The sequence below is a fragment of the Solanum pennellii genome, chromosome 6 (genome assembly GCF_001406875.1).
Source record: "Solanum pennellii chromosome 6, SPENNV200".
Lineage (NCBI taxonomy): Eukaryota > Viridiplantae > Streptophyta > Magnoliopsida > Solanales > Solanaceae > Solanum > Solanum pennellii.
This window is the reverse complement of record NC_028642.1, coordinates 34,285,255-34,295,475: the sequence shown is the minus strand read 5'-3', so window position 1 is coordinate 34,295,475 and position 10,221 is coordinate 34,285,255.

Sequence of the window (10,221 nt, the reverse complement as noted above, 5' to 3'; positions counted from 1 at the left end):
AATCCTCTCATTGCTAATCATAAATCCCCAAAGATATTTAGACATTCATTACAGTCATAGTTATATGTTAAGAGATTGCTACCAAGTACTACATCTCAAATCACAAAGAGTACTCATAAACCAATAGTTCATTCATTGGAAAGCTCTTGGGAATGGTGATGTTGGTACTAAACACTACATTTCAACTTACAAAGAGTTTCAACCCCCAAATCCCCCTTTTTCATTCATTATTGTTCTATTGAGCAAACCCTTCAATAGACTCTCATTCGTTACATTTTCATTAGCTTTATTCATTCATTCATTCATTCATTGTGTGCGTAGATGTGATAATTCCTTTCACATAATCACCATCATTCTTACATTGTCTTTCAAACATTATCATACTACATTCATCATATTCCACACACCATCATACTTCAGACTCACATCATACTTCAATTATACATAGTATCTTCAACACACATATTCATTACTCAATAAGACATCTCTATGAATATATATCATAACATCACTTTACTTCATATTCAATGCCTTCAATGCCATGATCGCAATTCACATATACATATTTATATAGATTACCTAAACACCGCCACCATAAGTGGACCATACCACACCTGATCAATTCAAAAGACTTGAAAATTTTAGGTCAACTAACCCTTCATCCAACCCTTATCACCTTTTCTCTATTCTCCAACATTTCATCATAATTAGAATAATTCGCAATAGATAATAATAATATAACACAATATAAACACAATTCCAACAATAACCAATCACATTTAATGAAACCTACTTCATATGACAAAATTAGAGAATTAGGATGTACATGAGTCCATGGAGTTTTTAGTCATAAATTAATCAATGAATAGTGAAAACACCATATTTCATCCATTAAAACCAATTTATGCAAGGAAAGATGTTTAGAATTCGAAATAGGAGATTTTAGGATTTATAAACCTTTTGAAAAACATTTGGATTGGCTCCTAGATTGAGACAAGAATCAAGGATGAATTATCATACCTTGTTAGAATAAAACCTACTAGATTTGATGAAGAAAGCACTAAAAATCTTCAATCCTAGCTTCACCTTGAGTTCAAGCTCCAATGGAGTCTCTAAAAGGTTTAGTTTAATAAAGGCGTTTTGATTTTAATAAATGAAGTCTAACTTAGATATTAGGTATATAAACTAACTAATAATGCATTAAAACCCCTAAAATAACAGACAATGACATAATTGGGACGTAGGGATGCAATTACCAATTCACCTCGAAGTTGGTCGAGACCTTGTAGAAAATTCAAGGTGTAATGATCCAAAGTACACCCTAGAATAATTAGGGCATCCTTAAAGTTGGAACACAACATACTTGACCTCTTAGAGGTCTTGTAAAAGCCCTTAGACATCATTCATTTCATATATAGGACAAGTAGTGCGGAATTAAAACTTTCCTTTCAAAACATCACGCGGAATCATTAAATAAAACTTCTATTATATGTCTCAAAAACCATCTATGACATAATGAGTACAATAGTGTTGGGTCTCATCCATAAAAGCATAAACATAGAAAAGAACATAAAATACATCATAGTGGTGGTGTCCTCGAATGCTATGAGGACGTACACATCTTCACTACTTGAAAGCCTTGGAAACTCTACCCTTTAAAGCAACTGCATCTCCGCAAGACCCTACATAAGATTAGAATGTTTACAAAATATGTGTTAGTATGAAATGTACAGAGTATGGAAACTAGCATACCAAACATAAGATATCTCATAGGGTTAGTCAATAATAGACATAATCATTAGAGATAAAGACATAAGCATAACATGAATATCATAAGAAAAATAAAGAATCATAAAGCATATAAGAGTTCATACATAAATCATTGTCCTTCTTACTCAAATTAACTATTTCACAAGCAACCTCCAAGTATACTTGTGCAAGGCTAAGGTAGCATCTCATACTACTACCAAAGCTAAGTACATATCTTTGGTAATTTTTGAAAAAAAAATCCATCCTCATAATTAAGACCTTAAATTCACCATATCGTAGGATCACTAATACCCCAGGCTACCTCAAGCACACTTGTTACATGAATGTGAAGTATCCCATTTTACCTTAAACACTAAGCATGTCTTGAAATCACCCTAATCTCATTCATTTTAATTTAGGAGTCTCTAGTAGACCTACTTCATATTGACAAGAAACTATCATCTTAAGTCAATCATCTCATGTAAAGCAACCATAACCACTATCCAAGCTAAGCATACATATCATGTGGTTGTCATGTCATAGTTAGCTTCAAGTCATACTTGTGCAATGTATTGATAGCATCCCATACTACTATCCACACTAAGTACTCCTCTAGACTATACCATTCCAAGATAACTTGTCTTGAACTCTTGTCTATTAACCTCAACTTACTATAATAATGTACATACTTACATGGAAAAACATCTCAACAAACTAACAAAGCTAACTAAATGAAGAAGACAACCACCGTGACCAAGATTCAACCAATCATGTAGATGCAAGCTAATGATAGGGGAGACTGAATCCTCAACCCTAAGCTACAATGAGAAACTAATATCATGCTATTACATGAAATTCACTTTACATCAAATTAAGCTACCATGAAATGCACTTTGCATGCAAGTCAAGCTAACATAAGGAGAGTAGATACCTTTTTACTACAGATACCATGAAATGGTTTTGGCCTAACCAAGTAAACCTAACATGATCAAGTATACTTACAACACAAGACCAATCTAATCATGGGAGATCTTACTTCTTCCATCCCAAACTATCATGAGATTCATCACCTCAAGATACCATGAGTAATTCAACCCAATTTTTCATGAGATTCAACATCTCGAGCTACCATGAGTATTTCAACTCATGCCTCCTTCAGATTTACTAACCCAAGCTACCCTTGAGATCTACTATCTCAAGATATCATGAAATCCACTATCTGAAGCTAACATGAGGTTCATATCACAAGATATCATGAGAATTCACATCTCAAGCTATCATGCCTTAGTCTTATCTAACCAAGTCTATTACACATGAAGTTGTCATACAATCCATCTTCAAGCTAATATAATTCATCGTGTCTTAATTCATTTTAGGATCTTAGGTCAACCTATAATTCATATATGTGAGTGAACTTGTTTCCCCTATCATGTTCATATATGTGTGTAGAAGAGAAAGAAATTATAATTACCATCCCTTCATAATGACTTTACCCCAAAAGCCCTATCAAAAATGGCATAACAGCTCATTGTCGATTATTACCTTCAATTCATTATGATCAATGTTCAATTACATACTAACTCCATTCAATTAGATCATTCAAAGGTAAGTTTGGGCATATATGATCACTAGGTTCAATTACATCTTTACAAGTCAAGACCAACGTAGATCAATTCAGCCTACTTAAATTCGTATCTAGGTGATCCAATCATGATCAAGTAGTATATAGTAAAATTGAATTAAGAAGATCAACTTAGAACCTTCATCTTGCCTTTAATGGCCTAAAATCACTATGATAACCTTGAACATATAATACTACAATTCACAAAGAAAACCTCATGAAAACATCACATAATCATCATATGAACTTAATTTAATGTTACCCACTAGATTGGAATCACAATCAAGCCTTACCAATAATGCAATCATAACCCTCCCTAGATTGGGGTTCTTTGGATTAACAATTGAGGAAATCTAGGGGAGCTCCATGAATTGAAGAATCAATGGACGAATATGATTCAAATACCTTATATTAGAGACATAAACCCAGCTTGAAAGCTTGGTGAATTTTGTCCTAGAAGCTGCCTCCAATTTCTCTTCTTCATCAAATGGTAATTTTGGGAGAATTTTTGAAGATAAAGGTTTTGATTTGGAGTTTAGGATATAATTGTCTATGGCACTGCTTAAATACACTTCAAATACCTAAAAATAACCTCCAATAATTAATCCCTAAATTACCCAAAAGACCACTTCACTTAATGGACATTTTAACCACTTCTAATTTGACTTAAAATCGATACGACCAAATCTGGCAATTTACTACACGTCGCGGAGGCATTTTCAATTCTTCGTTCTGGAAAATTTTGAGACAAAATGGTTCTTTATGTCCCCGTGTCACTGGGAAAAATTTTACATCTTAGTGACACTGCCAATTCATGGCTGGCGAGGCGACTTGCTTGGACCATGTTTGGGTCCTCCTTGGGGACCCTTAAGCTGCTCCCCGGGGCATCGTTCTCAATAGTTTCAACCCTTTACATGTCAGGTATGTATTAGAACAATCGCTACTCAATTTAACCCTAACCATACTCCAACACTCCACTAAAAAACACTACTACACACTAGTAAAACTTAGACTAGCTTACGGACGTTTTGGACGTTTGACCTCCAAAATAGTCCAAACATCATATAATGATGCATAATACTATTATAAGTCATTTTAGGATCTTGTAAACACAGACTCATTTTAGGATCTATCTTGCACCTATTCATTTTTGGGCTGTTACAACATGCCTCCATCAACGGCCACCACCTACGGATCGTAGGTGGTGTGGCGGGCCATGCTGCAGGACCTCAAACTTGTCTGAGGCTTGGCCATGGGAGCTAAATCTCCCTAGGATAATTATTTACCTGTGTAGGGGCTTGACACTCCGTAAAATGACATGTTGTTCATAAGTCATGGTTGTAGGTCACCCGCTTTTGGCTGCTTTGGGGGTTGAGCTTAGGTCGTCCTCAAGAATCCCTAGGTGGGTTCTGGGGAGTCGTACCCAAACATATAACTCCTAAACATGTACTTATAATAACTAGGTCCAACTCTCATCCTTTTAGACTTTAAACAACACACTAAAACACATAAAGCATGCAAAGGCACGCTAACACACACAAGACTACTTTCCAAACGTCTTGGTCTCCCGTTTACGTTCAACTTCAAAACTAAATAACTAACTTTACCTCAAAAATTTTCCTAAAAACTATTCCCTCAAAAACCTCCATTGAAGACCTAGGAATATATCAAGTAAATCTTGAAGCAAGTAGGTTGTAAAATTTAACTTAGACTGATTCTAAGTTGAAGTTACAGAAGTTCTTTATTTTTGGTTAGTTATCACATTCTAAAGAATACTAGCCCCATCAACTATGCAAGGCACACTAGCCCCATCAACTGTATTTTTCGACTCCCCAAATTCTGAGGTTTTACTCAAAAGAATGGTTCACCTTCTAAAAATATTTCAATTGATAAATTATGATTTTATATAATAATATATGATCAACTATGGGTATTTACATGGCATATTGATTGTTTTTTAAAAAGAACCCAAAAGACCGAAGTTCTTCCCCTTCTTTCTCAATTGTAAGCCCTTGTGTGGATTAATTGATGCGTATAGATTGATAATGTAGAATCTCTACTTTTATTAGGTGATTAAAGTATGAATTTACTCTATCTCATTCTCTAATTATAAGGATTAGGTTAGATCTTTATGGATGGCCTTAGAATAGATCACCTAGTTTTGTATTGATCATAAGTAAAGCTTAAAGACATGAATTCATTAATTATGATTTATATGAGGGATTGTGGTTGTGTAGTGTGTATATTGAGTATATATATCTGTATATTACTATGATATATCAAAAGTAAGGCATGTAGTCAGGTCTCCCCACGTGATACACCACTTTTCGGTGTGGGCATAGAACACCAGATTCTATGTAGCTCACATTGTCTATGTTAGTTATTCCGAATCTCCCTATATTTAAGATATGAACTAAGATATGAATATGACATATGATTAAAAATATGAACTCTAACTAGGGCTTTTGGAGGGGTACTACTTAGTATAGGTGATGGTATTGGAATTTACCTATGCATTGCAAAAGTGGGTCCCAAAAGGAGTTCTTATGTGAGTTCTCTATGTATGGCAACTTATGAATAATGGTAATGTTGATTTCACCTATTATAATGTTTATTATTTGTGTTGATGCACATATGATATGATGTTTATAGAACTTAAACATGTATGATATGAATGTGTTGAATAATCTATTACTGATGAATCCTCTAGGATATCCACTTAGTATAAGGGGTATGATCAGATGCCTCTCATACATTGCACAAGTAGACTTCAAAAGGAGCCATGGTATGGTTCCACTTCATTATGATGATATATGAATGGTTTCATGCTTTTTTTGAGTTATTTCTATGATTCACTTTCTTAGAGTTTATGTAATTTACATGACTATTTCCTTGTTTGTTACCAATTAGTATAATAAGGTCTAAATATTAGGTGCATCACTAAGGTAGTTTTAAAAGAGTGCATAGTAGGGTTGGTATTATGGGATGAAAACAACACATTGCACAAGTGTTCCCTTTACTAAGGTGAGGGATTTACTATGAAATGAGTATGAATGTGACATTTGATTGTGGTATACATTGTAAATGCATGGTAGCTACCACATATTTGACAAGTGTTTCTTATGTGATGATTAATTAATGATGAGATAATCTTGGTATTTGATTTGTATTACTATATTATTGGAGGCTATGTATTGTGGAGATTGGGATATGTGTTATCTTGATGTTTGAGACTATGCTTATTGTTGTAATGGTATCTCTCTTGTTATTATGAAATGTATGTTAGTTGCCTTATTTGTTGCATTCTCCAATTATTTTAAAGTGATGTTCAAAATAGTATATAGCATGACTTCAAATAAAATGTCCCTTTTAAAACATATTTAAATGTTTATGTGCATTTAAACATAATGTCTGAGGGCTCAGCCTTATGTCCTTTATTGGTTAGTCCGCATTGTATTTGAGGGCTAAACCTTATGTCCTTTATTGTCTTTACTTTTATGTTCTAGACTTTTGTATGGGACATGTCCCTATGTTTTGTATTAATGAGTTTTATTTTAAGTAATGACATGGTTTGAGATATAATGTCATAGATATTATTTCATTTACGTAAGAGTCTTTGATTATGAAGAAAAGTTTTTCATTTTTACGTTTTCTATGTCTTATGCAATGAAGATTATGGTAAGGGCTTGAATTAGATCCCTTCAGGGTCAAGTACGCCATGTTACGACTAATGGTTTTTCTAAGTTTGTGAAAAACATGGTATTAGATCCAGGTCTTGGGAATGATTTTTAGGATGTCTCAAACCACAACAAGTAGAATTTTGTTCATAAATGTGAAGCGCACCATAATTTATGAATAAGATACTATTGGATGTTAGGAAAGACATCACTTTTTCATTCTTTAGTCGTGCCATAGGGCTTAACTTCATAAGGTTTTTCTCCTGTACATGATCAGATTGTTGTTAAAGTACTACAATTTGAATGAATGTTACTACATGAGCAAGGGAGAGACGTTGGCTGTGATTTTTATTATGGGTATATGACTTGTGAGACTTCATGTAATAGATTGTGATGTTATCCTTTGGTTTTAATAATGCTTCATAGTTGACTTTGTGTTAGGAAGGTTGGTTAGAAGTATTTCTGTAGGCTTACTCCCAATGGGGAGATAGTGTGCCTACCTAGCAAGGTGATTGTGAGGTTATGTTTAGTTGAAGTTAGATTCCGTATAGTGAAATTGTTAGTTCCAGAATGAGCTTTTCTGAGACCGAAAAGGGGAAACTTTTATGGCATAAGTTTCGATTGACTTGTGTCTTAAGGTTGACCTTGAGGTTGTATGCAACACCTAGTTGAGGTAAGGAAGAGGAATGTAAGTGTTGACCGAATTCAGCAGTTAATTGTCTTTTAATATTGATCCTAAGTATGATTATTTTACTGTCGGGTTCTTACGTATAGCAAGATTTGATTAGCTGGTAAATCCCACCAAAGGTGATGATAAGGGTTTAAATGGTCTAGGATTGTCTTGATCAAACCTTAGTGAAAGATATAAAGGTTTAATGGATAAAGGTTACCTAAGATTCCCATATGTTCAACAAAAAGAAGGTTTCTACCATAAAATATAAAGGAGTAAGTTGTAGTGGATCTTATATGGTTAGGCCTACTTTTTATAGGTATGGGTAGAAACATAATCATAAGTCTCTGATCGGTACAAAGGGTGGTAAGGGTTATTGTAGAAGTGACCGCAACATGAGTTCTCCTTTACCCATTTCTTCATCATGGAGTGTTGGAGGTTATGTGTTTCCTATTATTTCCTTGACACATACTATAACTGTTGGTAGCCTTGATAGGATTTGGATGCATGGTCACTAGACCTCTCTTGGATTTAGATCCTGGTAAGGTTAAATGAACCTTGGTAAAACTTGAGTTTTATTGAAATGAGTTGTATTTAGTTTTTATTAAAAGGGGGCTCATTCGCAAGGGGGAGATCATGTGCTTGAGTAGCAACAATGATTTAGAGTCCCGGTGTCCTAATCTTCTCATCAATTCCTATTCTAGCTTTATACCAAGAATTTCTTTTTGGAACTTGTTCTGAATTTAGGAGTCATGAGTTTTTTAAAAATTTTCATGATCTCATTATGTTTTGAATGTTTTTAAAGATTCTTACCTTGTATAAAATGTATTTTTAATTATTTACATGTCCCTCATGTTGTTGTGCATTCTAGTATGGTGATGGCATATTTGACTTCATGAGATGAGTAATGAACATGATTATTGTTCTTGTGATGTAATGGAATTTGAGCTCCGTGTCGATTGTGTTGATCTTGTTTTATGGAAAAAAGAAGTTTTTACTAGGTTTATGTGATTGCTGCTGTTTAGAAGTGATGGTGTAGGATCAGTCCTAAGGGGGATATGTTACGCCTCGAGAAACGTGTTGTTATGTGCTTATATGTTGGAATGACTTCTTTATAAAATGAATGCTCATAGAAACTAGGGTTTTTGAAAAGGCAAAACGTTTATGTGAATGGCATCTCTCATGGTGTGGTTCCTTGAGTATGATTTTACTATTGAACATAATGAGAACATTACATGAACATATCCTAGTTAGGAGATGAGAACTTCTCCTTGAATAGAAATGATTTTTCGAGACTCCATTTCATATTTTCTCCATGAGAGGATGTTGATCATGTTATGACTAGGAGAGTGTATTTCCTCCTATGAAGATGATATATGTTACATTACATGCATAATGAGGTTGTTTTTGTAGTCCCTACTTCCTTATATTGCATTGAACTAGTTGAATTGGAGTTGATGTTACCTCCTTTCAATATGAGCAGATTCCGCTTAGTGTATTTTGAATTGAGCAATATTGTGATTTTCATGATTTTTTGTGCTTCTTGTCTTGAGACTTTAATTAAATTAATTTTTTCAAGTATCATTCAAGGACGAATGTTCTTAAGGGGGAGATAACGTAACAACCCGGAAATCTAGTAAGACCAAGCTAATGTCTAATGGAATTAAGAAAGTGGAACTAGATTCCCACATGTGAGATTATATTTGAAAACTTCATTGAATGATGAAAATTGTCTTTTCAAGTTAGTTTAATGATATTAGAGGTAAAACGTTAAGAAAGGACTATGACGTCCAGAAACTAGCATTTGAACTAGTGAGTTGTAAGGGTCTTGTCATTGAAGTTAGGAGTGTCATTTGAGGTGCAAACTTGTAGAAGTGTCTCCATCATTTAGAAAATAATGTTAAGGGGTTAATGTACAGGTAAGGCTCCTTAAGACAAACTGTCACCACAAGAGTCTAGACCCCAGACGAGACCGGCGTCGTATACCTCTGAAAGGTCGCAGACAAGCCTACTTACGTCATTCTTACTTCGTCTAGGTTAATTTTAGTGGAAAATTTGAAAATTTTTTTTTCTTTACATACTAATCATTCTATTAGATTCATAATTGTCACCATCAACAATCTAACAGTAAGATCATCAAATGAAAGAAATAGTTTAATATAGAAGTAAATGTATACTTGCCAAAATGGCACCAATACAATGTATGAACAAAAGCGGAAAGATACGCTAGTGGAACATACTCCACTAGCTCAACGATATAACTAATCTATAAAATAATGGGTAAGCATCCTCGAAAGCATGAGGGCCTACAAAGTCCGGAAGAATGCTCCATGTCTAGATAGTTTCAGCGTCCACCTGTAGCTCTAGCGTCCACCTATGCCTGCACCTAAAATTGTAGAGTTGTATGGGATTAGTACACACTTGTACTAAGTATGGGTATATGCAAGCACACACCAAGGACATGCATGATTAATAAAAACTCTTTCCTAACAATATGATTATGG